At 36.6% G+C, this 15,628-nt stretch overlaps 1 protein-coding gene across 2 annotated transcripts in view; it reads left to right on the top strand.

Moving 5' to 3' along the window:
- Positions 1-4,545: 4,545 nt before the first annotated feature.
- The window catches only part of LOC136038730 (zinc finger protein 628-like), a 112,976-nt gene continuing 101,893 nt past the window's right edge, over positions 4,546-15,628 (top strand). The window contains exon 1 of one of the 2 annotated variants that reach the window (XM_065722076.1): positions 4,546-4,665. The gene's annotated coding sequence lies outside the window, so the exon portion shown is untranslated. Of the gene's footprint in view, positions 4,790-15,628 lie in introns of both variants that reach the window. The other variant, XM_065722075.1, reaches the window with a different exon arrangement.

The following is a 15,628-nucleotide window of genomic DNA, read 5'->3' on the forward strand; positions in this document are numbered from 1 at the left end:
TTTTCGTTAAGAAGTAATGATGCCAAGGCTATTTTAAAAAAAAGAATGGATTTTTAACCGAAAACTTTTATTGTAAGTGTTTTATTGTTTATTATTTTCTTTGCTGAAGACGGCCCTTAGATATAGGGCCGAAATATTCAAATAAGTTTTGTTGGTTCATTGTCTTGGGGAAAAAGTCCTCATTATTCTCTCTTCTGTAGTTGTAAAATGCGAAATTTTTAACTTACGAAGGAGTGATCGAACCTTCATGAAATTTCATGTTTAGAAGGATCTTGTAACTCAGATTTCTTATCTTAAATCTCGACCGGATCCAGTGTCATTGGGGGAGTTGGGGGGGGGGACCGGAAATCTTGTAAAGGGCTTAGAGCGGAGAGATCAGGATGAAACTTTGTGGGAAGAATAAGCGAAAGTCCAAGATACGTGACTGACATAATCGGAGCGGATCTGCTTTCTTTGGAGGAGTTGGGGTGATAATTCGGAAAAATTTATCATACGTATAAGATAAAGTATCTTTATCTTACGAATGGGTGATCGGATCTTAATGAAACTTGATATATAGAAAGATCTTATGTCTCAGATGCTCTTTTTTCAATTCGAATCGGATCCTGGGACATGGGGGGTTGGAGGGGAAAAACAGAAATCTTGGAAACCGGAAATCTTGGAAAACGCATACAGTGGAGAGATCGGGAAGAAACTTGATGGGAAGAATAACCACAAGTTGTAGATACGTGACTGATATAATTGGAACGGATATGCTCTCTTTGGGGAAATTGGGGGGGGGGGGGTTAGTGCTTTGGCGAGTTCGGTGCTTCTGGACTTTTGTTTTATTTTGAATTAGATTATTTTCTATAATAAATTTTGTGTACATAGGGTTGAGTGTGTATTCACCCAAGTCTCTATTTAGGGATGTATTAATATTTAAATAATATACAAAATTAATAATAGAAAACACTCTAATTCAAAATAAACAAAAATAGGAACGAATAAAACAAGCCCAATCCCAAAAGAACTACAAGATGCTGAGAAGGCAAATATCGCAATAAGAAATTATTCCAGTTTTTAATAAATACAGTTTGTATCTTTTGTTATCACAATTCTGTCATATAGAGATTCGGCTACCATTGAGCAAAGTCGCTCCTTACTTACAGTTCGTTACCACGAACGGTTAGAAAAATTTATGTGTTTTTTTTACGCTGATATGCTTTAATATCTAAGGCCATGTAGATATCTAAGTTAATACTGCAGCACTAAGAAAGCTTCAATTAACACAAAAAACCAAGGAAACAAACCGCTTCTTTATGACATACTATGTTTTTTTTTTACAAAAAATAGAATTATTTTCAATGAATGCCCGCGTGGATTTATTTCAACGGTCACGCAGTTACAACAAGTTTTAGTATAAAAATATTTTTTTTTTCTAAAACGGCATATTTAAATACGTGTATATTCAAAATGATAACTAGGATGGATGTCAGGATGGCTTCGGCCATGTAGAAGATCAGAACTTACACAGATTTTAGTTCACATGAATATTAATCTCCTTTCCATTCACAAAACTTTTGCTGAACCCTCAAATTTTGTCTAAAATTTAAATTACAATCCTTCATGTTAATTCTTAAGCAGAACAAGAGCTAAGAGCTCACATGGCACTTGTGACGAGGCAAGAAGAGCCAAGAGCTCATATGGTATGAGCTCTAACAAAATTCTAAGAATCAATAGATTGATTTAAAAGGAAAATCAGGGGCTTAATGCCAGTCAGGATTTAAAATAAGAGCTCTGAGTCGCGATGTCCTTCTAAATATCAAATTTCATTAAGATCCGATCACCCACTCGTAAGTTATAAATACCTCATTTTTTCTAATTTTTCCTCTCCTTTTAGCCCCCCAGATGGTTGAATCTGGGAAAACGACTTTATCAAGTCAATTTGTGCAGCTCCCTGACACGTCTACCAATTTTCATCGTCCTAGCATGTCCAGAAGTACCAAACTCGCCAAATCACTGAACCCCTCCCCCCAACTCCCCCAAAGAGAGCGAATCCATTACGGTCACGTCAATCACGTATTAAGGACATTTGCTTATTCTATCCACCAAGCTTCATCCCGATTCCTCCACTCCAAGTGTTTTCCAAGATTTCCCCCCTCTAACTCCCCCCAATGTCAAAAGATCTGGTCGAGATTTGAAATAAGATATCTGAGACATGAATTCCTGCTAAATATCAAATTTTATTAAGATCCGATCACCTGTTCGTAAGATAAAAATACCCCAATTTTCACGTTTTCCAAAAATTCCGGTTTCCCCCTCCAACTCCCCCCAATGTCACAGGATCCGGTCGGAATTTAAAATTAGAGCCTTAAAGCACAAGACCCTTCTAAATATCAAATTTCATTAAGATCTGGTCACCCTTTCGTAAGTTACAAATACCTCATTTTTCCGACTTCCCCCCCAACTCCACCAAAAAGAGCAGGTCCGGTTATGTCAGTCACGTATCTTTGACAGGTTTTTATTCTTCCCATCCAGTTTCATCCTGATCTCTCCGCTTTAAGTATTTTCTAAGATTTCCGGTCCCCCCCAACTTCCCCCCAATGACGTTAGATCCGGTTGAGACTTGAAATAAGAGATCTGAGTTACGAGGTCCTTCTAAATATGAAGTTTCATGAAGATCCGATCACTCCTTCGTAAGTTAAAAATACGTCATTTTTTCAAAATTTTCGGAATTAACCCCCCCCCCCAATAGAGTGGATCCGTTCCAATTATGTAAATCACGTATCTAAGACTCCTGCTGATTTTTCCCACCAAGTTTCTCCAATCTAAACGTTTTCCATGATTTTAGGTCCCCCTAAACTCCCCCCCCATGTCATCAGATCCGGTCGAGATTTAAAACAAGAGCTTTGAGACACGATATCCTTCTAAATATCAAATTTAATTGAGATCCGATCACCCGTTCGTAAGTTAAAAATACCTCATTTTTCTAATTTTTCAGAGTTAACCCCCCCCCCCCAAACTACCCCAAAGAGAGCGGGCCCGTTCCGGTTATGTCAATCATGTACCTAGGACTTGTGCTTATTTTTTCCACCAAGTTTCATCCCGATCCCTCCACTCTAAGTTTTTTCCAAGATTTTAGGTTTCCCTCTCCCAACTCCCCCCTATGTCACCAGATCCAGTCGGGATTTAAAATAACAGCTCTGAGACACGATATCCTTCCAAACATCAAAGTTCATTTAGATCTTTCAACCGTTTGTAAGTTAAAAATACTTCATTTTCTCTATTTTTTTCCGAATTAACGGGCCCCCCACTCCCACCCCCCCAGATGGTCAAATTAGGAAAACGACTATTTCTAATTTAATCTGGTCCGGTCCCTGATACGCCTGCCAAATTTCATCGTCCTAGCTTACCTGGAAGTGCCTAAAGTAGCAAAACCGGGACCGACAGACAGACCGGCAGAATTTGCGATTGCTATATGTCCCTTGCTTAATACCAAGTGCCGTAAAAACTGACAAGACTTATCAAACATTCCTAATGTACTGAATAATTTCACTTGAAAACGAACATAAATTAATTTCACCAAAATCTTTCCAACAAAGATGTTAGTCAAAGAAGGATAAAGAGGCATACCAAAGCATTAATAACACGAGCATAAATAAAGTCATATACTAATAAAAGATTTGAACGAGCAGAAGATACTATCAATAAATAAACGAAATCCAAAACGAACGGACATTAAAATGTATAATCGAATCAAACATCAAGGTAGGCCTAGAGATGCTACTATAGATGAATCCTAAAACAGACAGAAATTAAATAACAAATTCAAACTTAAAATGAACCTAGATTGCCACAAAAGGAGTAAGGCTAACAACCTCTGCACCTTCTAAAGGCTAAAGCAAAACTACGGCATTGAAAAATGCAAAACCGGTGAAGTTTCCAGAAATTAACATTATTGCATAATAAACATCATTCTACTTTAATTAGTTTTTTCCAGTAATTTCGATTACTGGAAAAAAATGATTTTCAGAATCGGAAGGAGGAGGACAGTTTTGTCGTTCTTTCCATTCTTTGAATGAAAACTCCGGATAAAAATTCATTTTCAATTAAAATGCCCAAAAAATATGTTTTTCAAAACCAATAAAAGATGGGGGGAATCTTAGGGGCAAACAACATCCCTCTCTAATTCTCAACATTGATCAAGAGGCTTTGTGGACTACTCTTTGGATAACCAATTGTCCCAGAGGAACTAAAATCTAATATTTGAGCTTTAGTTAATCATAATTTAAGTTTTAAATTCAGTAACCGGTGACAAAAATACTAGCATTTCTGAAATTTTTGTTCTTCATTGATAGGTGTGTTATCGTATTTAATTAAATTTGCATATTTTAATTGAGAAAACGAAACGGGGAAGTCAGCCTTAAAAACACCCTATATTCAGATACTAAAGTCCAATCAATAATTAAAGCGCGTAGCCATTTCCAAACAAATGACAGTTGATGGGGGGCTATCGGTGTGGTGACAACTTCCGTGCGTAAAAACTCCTCCCACAGCGTCTGCGCTGCGCATCTCCCTCTCTTCTAGTTGCCAAGCGGGGAAGACGCGAATTTTAGGCCGGGCACTGAAGAGGCGGGCATTCCCCATTCGTGCTCACATCAGAGATAAGCCTATTCCGCCATTATTGTGAGTTTGAGGAATTAAGCCTTTTTTTGTTATTTTTCCTTATACTGGAATAAGTTCGATTGGTGTTGAGTGTGATTAACGAATGGTGGATGTGGTCCATGCTAGAAACTGTTTAGAATATGAGGTACGTGCTGATTTTCTCTTTTCAGAATGGAAAATTTAGGGCCTATCCATGTCTTAATCTGCTATTTTTCATATCAGGGGTTTTCTCAGTATGATTATAGCTTATATTTTGCAACCTAGTCTGGTGATTTTTCTCTCGGAATTTCTGTCTTACTTGTGTGCAGGTCCTGACAAGCTGTAGGCCTGTTTTTTCTTGTGGACCTAAATCCATATTTGTTTGACAAACTGCTATTTGGCATCATGTTTAGGTTCTCAGTTGCTTAATTCTGAATATATTTCTATTGGTCTACTCTGTTGTAAAACAGAAAAACTGTCACTTAGGCTAGGCTAAATAAGGAAAAACCAAAGAGTTACCTTCTCATTAGCCTAGCCTGCATTGGTCATTCGGTTAAATTTTTATGATATTCTTCTCTATTGGCAAATAATCCAAATTAAAATCAAAAGATATTAAAACAATTGGAAAATCATCTAAAATATTGATTCTTGACCTGCAGTGTTATGAATTGAGCTTTTGCTAGTTTCTTTAAGCAGGGCATATTTAATCTAACTTGGAGTCCTAGGAGAGTCTATGGTTACATTCCTGAATTGTAAAGTAGCCTAACCTGGAAGCACTCATATCTAAAATAAAGGGAGTTGTCCATTTTGTTTTGGCAAACTTTATTCTTCAATTAAACCTTGCTTCTGCAAGATTAAAGTCAAAGCTAAGAAAAGTTGGTGGTTTCCAGTATCTACCTCCATCCCTTTGCTCTTTCTGGCTGCCGACTTCATGAACTGCACAAATAAATCATCAAAACCAAATTTGCTGTTCAAATATGGCCCCTACTTTTGAAGTCTGAAAGATCAGTCTTAATTTTCAGTTGGCCTAAAAATCAAATTTGACTTAGGAAGTCTAAGTCAGAACTAAAATTGGCCCTAATTTTCCTTTAGATCCATTTCTAAAAGTTCCATTTACATCAGCTCACTAACTTCTCCAAGATGGCATGGCAAAAGCCTTGTGTTGCATTTTTAGGCTACCCAGAAGAGGGCCCTGAGAAGGTATTTCTACCCTGATACATCCACTCTTTCCCTATTGACAAGGTTTCTAAGATGTAGAAAAAAAAATCAATGCCTATCAAAGGTTGGAACAACCTTGTGACTGTTTTCTAAAAAGTTATGACAGACTTACTCCCACAATGTTTACAAGTATGAAAGGATTGAATTTAGTAGCTTTACCCATCTTCTCAAGTCCCAATTTGGCCTGCAGATCCCTTTATGAAAGTGTTATTTGTGCACACAACAACTGTTGGACTTGTATCCTCACTTCTTAGGGTTGTCAGATGTCCTCCTTGTAGAGAACGCGTCATTATTTTTAAGTGTTCCTCTCTTCTATTATTTCTAATTATTTTTCCTCTCTTCTTTTACAAAATTTTGGATTTATCCTCCTTTTTGTGTTAACCAATATAAAACTATGATTCCCAGGCCGAAAACTGAATAGCAGTAAAAACATACATTTTAAAATAAGATGTATAACAATTTGCTCATTATATCAGTTTTTTGTTGTGGTATGCTTAGAAATGGTACTTATGATTATAAAACAACAATATATTACCAATGTGCTCCTTGACATCCTGTGTAACTAGTCTGTAATATTGTTATTAACTAATTGCATTACCAAATCCTTGTTGTTGTTAGTATTTATTACAAAATCAAATTACTGTGATGCTCACTGACATCATATGTAACTAGTATGCTTATTGTTATTAACAAAGTTAACTTTTACTTGGTACTCCATTATACAACTAAATGTGATGGTTGATCTTATTTTTTAAATTGGCCTCTTAGAAATTCTAAAAATAAAAGATGTCCTCCTTTGAGAACTTTCTCGTGTTAACCCTGTTGCTCCTTTCCTCCTTATAAAGTTTAAAAGATTTTATGAAAATATTACCTATCAACTTCCAACAAAAATAGAAGTGTGGCTCAATCATATGAAATATCTTTCTTGAGCCTACAGTCTAAAAGAAGTACATATTTAGTAATTACTAAAACCTTACAATGTTGGCTTTACAGGAATAACCCTATTTACAGGCCCTGTTACTCTTTTTGGCTATTATTGAATATATATATATATATATATATATATATATATATATATATATATATATATATATATATATATATATATATATATATATATATATATATATATATATATATATATATATATATATATATATATATATATATATATATATATATATATATATATATATATATATATATATATAGACAAAAACAAGCACAGAAACCAATAATACTCAACACATTTAAATCACAAGTCTCCAAAATATTCCAGCTTAATTTGAAGTTTATGTACCTTGTAACACCACCTATTTGCCTTTCTTTCTAATTATCTTTGTTATAGCAAGTATTATATATAATATATATATATATATATATATATATATATATATATATATATGTATATATATATATATATATATATATATATATATATATATATATATATATATATATATATATACAATTCCATGAAAATATAGGGAAGGTGAGGTGTATTGCTATAACTTAAACATCTCTTCTGAAATATAAGATTGAGGAATCTGTTGCATTTTTCTTGAATTGGTGATAGGTTACTTCTTGGCCGTATATTTGCTGAGTTACCGATCATTTTTAGTTTCTCTATGATATCAACAGACAATGTTTATTTGGTAGATAAAGTTGAGATTGTTGCATTTCTCCTCAGAGCAACCATTGTTTTTAAGGTTTTCCAGCTTTTTTTCGGAAACACTGCTTTGGTCCAATATCATCTATAGAAGGCAACACAGATAGTCTATATTATGATACCAGTGGTTGGTCACCAATGAACTAAACATATATCATTTTCCAGTTGTAACCTTTCTTCAAAATCAATATGTTCTCCCTTATCAAACAGTCTTTTTTGCCATTTTTAAATCTGGGGACATGAATAAATGTGGCTCTCCACGTGAAATGATATGTGACGAAAAATAGAAATATATGGATACCAGGTGTCGAACAAGGAGCATTGAATAGAAAATGTCGAAGCTTTTACAATATACACAATATTTTGGGAGAAAGCATCTCACTGCCAAGACACTTCTTACCGTTTAATTATCAGTCAAGATTCTTAACTCAAACAAAAGTTTTAACATATTTGTTTGTTGTGATGATTGTCAACTACTGTAGATGAACTACTGTATTTCATATACATTATAGTTTACCAGAAAGCCAAATTCTAATGCACCTATCTTCAAACACTTTGTGCATTTATTATAAATCTTGAAGCATTGGTCTTTGGACTCAAAAACAAAATAATTGGACCTACTAGTTTTTATATGAAAGTCTTTGACTTATCTGATGAACCTTCATTTCCAGGGGGAAAATAATTTATTTACTCTATATTTGTCAAAGTTCCTCAGGTGGGTTTGACTTTTTGTCAATTTGACTGTGTTGTACCTTAATCACAATAACTGATTAAGTTCAATAACTGAAACACATTGGTGATAGCGGTTTGATTAAATTACTAGGTACCATATGGATGATGAGTTCTGCAATTTTAGGTGGGGGAGTTTGATTTTCCCCATATCGAGCTTTTCCTGTCTGATATATACGTATATATTTATATGTTTAGTAGTAATGGGTATTTCATTTCTTGTGAATCATACTGATTTGTTTACCCAAACCAAAGTTCATGAGAGGGAAAATGAGAAGGTTTATGGATAGAAAATCTGAATTTTAAGGCTAATGTTTTTCCATAATGTCTAGGGTGAGTTCCACTGGATCTGCCAATCTGGTGGTGACTTCCATCAATCTGGGGGATTCCCCCTGTGGAAAGATTTAGGACATCAGTTTTCCTACTTCTGTCAATTCTAATTATTCATGGGAAATCGTTGTGTAGAATAGAGTAGTACAAATCACAATTTACTGGACATAAAGAGCGACTTTATTCAGGCCTGCAATCAGAGCCGATGCTCTAGCGATGCCTTAGTAAAGAGCCATCTACCTTCAATGATAATTTTTTATTTTTGCCTCTAACCACTTTTTATTGGAAAGGGTGCTTGTAGAAACTCGGAATGAGTCTCGTTTGATTGGAAATCGAAAGTTCTAGCGCTGGTTTAAGGGTCGATAGTGATCGGAGGCTAATCAAACCTCCTCCTGTGCCTTTTTTTTTATAGCGGCATCCTGACCTCCCAAGATGTCTGATGAAAATTTTGAGATAATCATCTCTCACAGAAAAGCCGAGGGGTTCTGTAAATAAGCCTCTTGGGACAACTTGGCCACTTTTGTCCTTGGGCTGTAAATTCATATGAATTACCAATTGTTTACGAGTGGATTAGACAAAACAGGAAAAAATTGATTTCCCAATAACTGGGGCAAAAACTTTATTTCTAAATTGGTTGGAACTTAAAACCGCGATTCCTTGGGACTTAAGGGCCCTAAGGCGAAAATAACTTTAGTTTGGAGCATAGACCCCCCAAAAAGAGCATTTTTATCTGATCTCCTTGGAACTTGTATGCTGAAGTCCTTGAACCATGGTGATACCAATGCACAAGAAACAACCGAAAAGAAGATTCAGACCCCTGAAAATAGGGCCAACTAAGGGCGCTTCTTTTTAAGTCAGGGCATGCCCCCCCCCCCAAAAAAAAAATACAAGGACCGAAAATGGCATAAAACTGTTTTTCCAATTAGTTTGAAAATGTTTAAAGATCGTTGCCTGGGTGGAGAGGACCAAACATTTTCGTTTGGAGGAAGGAGGATGCTAGGGAGCGCGAAATAGGCCAAAAAACTTGTTTTCTTTATCAGTTTGGAACTTGAAGCCGTAAATGCCTGGGAAAAGGAGAACTAATGCAATAAAAAAGTAAAAAAAAGTGCCCACTAATATACAAGACAAATTTAGTTTGGAGCCACGGTCCCCTCCAAATAGAACCATTTTTTCTGGCTGGTTTGAGCCTTTCTGGAATTGTTGCCTAGGCTAAGGGGATCACATATTTTTGTTGGGAGGGAGTACTAGGGAGCTCAGAAATGAGCCAAAAACTTGTTATCCTTGATCAGTTTGAGTTTACAGCCTTATGTCCCTGATCCAAGGGAACTTCTAATGTAAAAATATGTTCAGCCAAATACGGCCCAAAAAAGGCCGACTTCTATTTGCTGACTTGGATTGCCACAGGGAAGTATTTTTCCATCAGCTCTAAAGTTACACGTAGACTAGGCCAAGAGAACCTTAATGAAGTAGAAATATCAAGGAGGCACACTCGTGCCTCTTTAAAGAGGCGAACCACGACAATGTTAAGCGATCTTCGGTTCCAGTGGTCGCAGAGGGATGGGGAGGGATGCATTTCGTAGCCCGAGCTCCAACTAAGAAACCTGCAAAATTTCACCCCCCTCCGACTTTTCCTTCATGGGGAAAATCTGGCCGAAAGTTTCGACCCACCAACCCCAGCCCCCCTTTAACGTTGTCCGATCAGGCTGAAATTCACAAGTTAAGGTTTCCTAGGGCCCAGGAGCTTATCCGCGAAATTTCAGCTCGATCCGATGACTCCTTCCCTGTTTTCCAGAAACCACGCATAGCCACTTAATGTTCATATTCTTTTTTTTCTGCCACGCCTACAGGTCACAGCCGACATCGGATCTGGGTGTACGAAGACTCATTCGACGCGGAATTCTCCGAGTAATTGCCCTGGAAAATTTCGTCGGAAAATCTTAACCCCCCGATTTTCTAGCTTAGAAAACCCCATTTCCCCATAAGAGCCCATGTTAATTTTTGAAATTCTTAAAAGTTATATTTATACACATGCAGGTATTTCGACTTCAAACATGCCCGGTTAGCTCAGTCGGTAGAGCGTGGGACTTTTATTCCTAAGTTTAAGGGTTCAAGTCCCTTATCGGGCGTTTTTTTTTCACAAAACATGAAAAAAAACTTCGTTTTCTTAAAGAGTTAAAGAGGCTGCGTCCCAAAGTCGAACCTTAAAACGTACAGGAATTAGGAGAGGCAGTCCTAATTCCTGTACGAGGAGTACAGGAATTATTAAATTACATCCACCATGGATTGTAGAAAAACGTACAGAAAAAATATGGAAAAAACTTCGTTTTCTTAAAGAGTTAAAGAGGCTGCGTCCCAAAGTCGAACCTTAAAACGTACATGAATTAGGAGAGGCAGTAGGGGGGCTGCCGCCCCCCAAACCCCTCGCTTTTAAAGACTCTTTTGTACAGGTTTTTTGTTTTGTTAATTAAAAGAGGGCCTTTCCGAAGCCAAGAGCGGGGGGTTATGGGGGCGGCAGCCCCCCACAACAAAAAACCTGTACAAAAGAGTCTTTAAAAGCGGGGGGTTTGGGGGCGGCAGCCCCCCTACTGCCTCTCCTAATTCCTGTACGTTTTAAGGTTCGACTTTGGGACGCAGCCTCTTTAACTCTTTAAGAAAACGAAGTTTTTTTCATATTTTTCTTGAATAAAAAGATAGCGTCGATTCGTGGGTCAGAAAATACGAGTAATGTTTGAAATATGAAATATTTCATAATGAAATATTTTTATTGAAATTGGCTTTAGATAAGTTTTGTTTAAATGAAAGCTGTAAATTTCTGCATCTGTACAAAAACAAAATAAGCTCAAGCTCCTATGGTTTGAATTGATTAACGATGCCAAGTCATTCCCAGTCCTCATTTTTAAGCACTAAAAAAGCTATAGGCTACAGAAAGTTCGTGCATGGGCGCCCATAAGCTGAATTTTAGGAAGGGGGCCTTACCTGGTCGAATCGGCACTTCCATACTAAATAATAGAAATCTTAAAACGAAAATATAAAAATATGAGGCAGCATCATTCAGCGGGGGGGGGCTGGCATCCCCCTACCCCCTTATGGGCTCCCATGACTACTTGACAGTATTTATTTAAATAAATCAAACATAATTTATAAAGACAAAACTATGAACTTATATTGGCTGAATCGAATCGTGACACCTGTAAATAGACCTAAAATTTGCTGTATCTCTGAGTAGCTTTAAACTTATAGGGCCAGGTAGACCTCAATGAAGCAAATCATTCTAAAATTTGGTCTTATTGATTATTTTCACTATGAGTATCTAGATTTTCAAAAGGGCGTCTGTGCAATATCCCATGAGTAGCTAAGAGTAATACGTTTGAAATTTTTGAGGATTTTGTGCTAAACCAAAAGAGACTGCATTCATGGTTGTCAAAAGAGCGTATCTGTCGTATCTTAGAACGGCGAAAGGTATTAAAGGGAACGTTCAGGGCATCTTGAGGCGAATGCGACCACCATCCAGGTGGTCAAAAAGACATATTTGCAACATCTCAGGAACTCCTAAGGTTTTAACTTGGAGTTTTCAAGAAATGTTTAGGTTATCTAACAGGTGTAGCTACTTTACCCACTGGGTATTAAGTTGAAACTTTCAGGGAATGCTGGGGGATGTTGCAATAAATCCAAAGACGCTAGACCTATATGGATCCAAAAAGTCAAAAGGACGCATCTGAAATATATCAGGAACGGCTTAGAGAGTTTAATTGAAACTTTCAGGGAAGCTTGAGCTAAATGAAAAGGCACTACGTGCCTCCATGGTATCAAAATGTCGTATTTGCAATATCTGAGGTACGGCTAAGGGTATATATTAACAGCTTAAGGGACCCTGCTGAAACTGAGGGAACATTGGATGTGGAGATAAAATAGACTTATATTTTGACTTGAGCAGTCCAAGGAGAGCTTATTGAGGATAAAAAATGTTTGGATAAAAGGATAGTTATTTGATTCTCAGTGTGAAATATTCCTTTTTATGTTAATCTGATTAAATTAGTATTTTATTTTGTTTGATGTGCGCTAAGGAAGAAGTTGAGTGTGATTTGGTAGTAGCAGGGTAGATAATATTGTAGTTTATGTTTTGTTTGTAAACCGCTTTTGAGGTTAAATATTGATTATTATTATGCTTTTTTTATTTTGGATGGCTTGATTATCCCTCCACCATATCATTCTTTGGCATATGGATGGGACGTGTTAAATTTTAAGTTTTTTTTTTAATATTGATATGAAATAAATAAATCAATAAGATAAAGCTTCAGGCCTTAAAGGCGCCTCAATTAAATTTTCAGAACCGAGGGATATGAACCGGAAACAAATCTGGTTGCTTTGATTCTTGACGTACTTTTTTTTATGATAAATCGGAACTCTTTTTAATGAATGAGCTCAAAATGAAATAATTTAAACATAAAAATAGTTAAAACAGAATAAGATTCCGATAACTTGACGGGGACTAGAATGGCATCAGCTCGGTAGAAGCTCAAAGACTCAGTCCATTTATCTGGATAATATCCCCGTATCCATCCTTCCAAAGTACTATTCCAAAGTACTTCCAAAGTAATGCAACTATTATTGAAATTTGTTACAACATTTGTCCAAAATATAAATGACAAGCAAAAATATTTATTTTAAAGCGAAAAATCCAAAAAAAGCCCTACAAATTTCCCTTTTATTAACCAACAAAAGACATTTTGTCTAAAAAAAACGCGGAGAAATTAATGTAGAAACATTTTGACAAAAGAAGTTTTCCAAAAAAAGTAAAGAACTACTGTACACCAAAGACGAGCAGAAGTAAACTCAAATAAAAATTCAAGCGTAAAAAAGCAGAAATCTGTACCATTAAATAAATAAAACCCCAACGAAGCGAAATTTCAATAAATAATCAAATTAAACTTAAAACGAACCGAAATTACTACAAACATCAGTAGGGATAATGTCCCCTAAGCCTTCTAAATACCAGAACCTGTAAACAATTGGCAAGTTGAATAATTTACTACCTTTGCCCCAGGGGCTGCGGAGCTTTTACCATTCCCTAAGGCCTATTTGTTGAACCGTATGACCATTTTGAACAAAATGGAATCATAGCTATCCTCTTGATTGTAGTTTACTTCTACCCTTCCTATATAGAAACCTAGCCATTATTGGATTCCTTGGTTGAGTTTGTAGCACTAGTTCATTTTCTAATTATCTAAAATAATTTGCTGTTTTTTGTCTATCAGTGTACACGTCCTTTTCTGCATATTTAGTTGGTGCATTTATTGCTCACTATAATCACGTATTTTAATAACCAAAATTTGCAAAAATTTCATATTTCTAGTTACCTGAATTGCCTTTTCAAGCAGTTTTTTTTTATGGCACTTGGTATTAACCAAGTAACATATAGCAATCGCAAATTCTGTCGGTCTGCCGGTTTTGCTACTTTAGCCACTTCCAGGTAGGCTAGGACGATGAAATTTGGCAGGCGTATCAAGGACTGGACCAGCTTAAATTAGAAATTGTCATTTTCTCGATTTGACCATCTGGGGGGAGTGAGGGGGGGCCGTTCATTCGAAAAAAATTAGAAAAAATGAAGTATATTTAACTTACGAACGGTTGATCAGATCTTAATGAAATTTGATATTTGGAAGGATATCGTGTCTCAGAGCTCTTATTTTAAATCCCGACCGGATCTGGCGACACTGGGGGGAGTTGGGAGGGGGAAACCTAAAATCTTGGAAACACTTAATGAAACTTGGTGGGAAAAATAAGCACAAGTCCTAGATACATGATTGACATAACCGGAATGGATCCGCTCTCTTTGGGGTAGTTGGGGGGGGGTCAATTCTGAAAAATTATAAAAAATGAGGTATTTTTAACTTATGAACGGGTGATTGGATCTCAATGAAATTTGATATTTAGAAGGAACTTGTGCTTTAAAGCTCTTATTTTAAATTCCGACCAGATCCTGTGACATTGAGGGGAATTGGAGAAGAAATCCGGAATTCTTAGAAAACGTGAAAACTGGGGTATTTTTATCTTACGAATAGGTGATCGGATCTTAATGAAACTTGATATTTAAATGGATCTTATGTCTCAGATGCTCCATTTTCGGCTCGAATTGGATCCGGGGACGTGGGGGTTGGAGGAGGGAAGCAGAAATCTTGGAAAAACCTTATAGTGGAGAGATCGTGATGAAACTTAATGGGAAGAATAAGCACAAATTCTAGATGCTTGATTGACATAATTGGAACGGATCCGTTCTCTTTGGAGGAGCTGGGGGGTGTTAATTTGGAAGAATTAGGAAAATTGAGGTGTTTTTAACTTAAGAACGGGTGACCGGATCTTAATGAAATTTGATAACTAGAAGGAATTCATGTCTCACAGCTTTTATTTCAAATCCCAACCAGATCTGATGACATTGAGGGAGTTGGAGGGGGAAATCGGAAATCTTGGAAAACGCTTAGAGTGGAGGAATCGGGATGAAGCTTGGCGGATTGAATAAGCAAGTGTCGTAGATACGTGATTGCCGTAACCGTACTGGATTCGCTCTCTTTGGGGGAGTTGGGGGGACGGGTTCAGTGCTTTGGCGAGTTTTGTGCTTCGGGACGTGTTAGGACGATGAAAATTGGTAGGCGTGTCAGGGAGCTGCACAAATTGACTTGATAAAGTTGTTTTTCCAGATTCGACCATCTGGGGGGCTAAAGGGAGAGGAAAAATTAGAAAAAAATGAGGTATTTATAACTTACGAGTGAGTGATCGGATCTCAATGAATTTTGATATTTAGAAGGACATCGTGACTCAGAGCTCTTATTTTAAATCCCCACCGGCATTAAGCCCCTGATTTTCCTTTTAAATCAATCTATTGGTTCTTAGAATTTTGTTAGAGCTCATACCATATGAGCTCTTGGCTCTTAGCTATTCTTGCCTCGTCACAAGTACCATATGAGCTCTTAGCTCTTGTTGTATTGCGGGAACAACGCTTAGATTCTTTTGGGTTTCTTTTCTATACCACTGATTTAAGTTTATTGTGAGAAAGTTGTAAGG

This window comes from Artemia franciscana, chromosome 18 (genome assembly GCF_032884065.1).
Source record: "Artemia franciscana chromosome 18, ASM3288406v1, whole genome shotgun sequence".
Classification (NCBI taxonomy): domain Eukaryota; kingdom Metazoa; phylum Arthropoda; class Branchiopoda; order Anostraca; family Artemiidae; genus Artemia; species Artemia franciscana.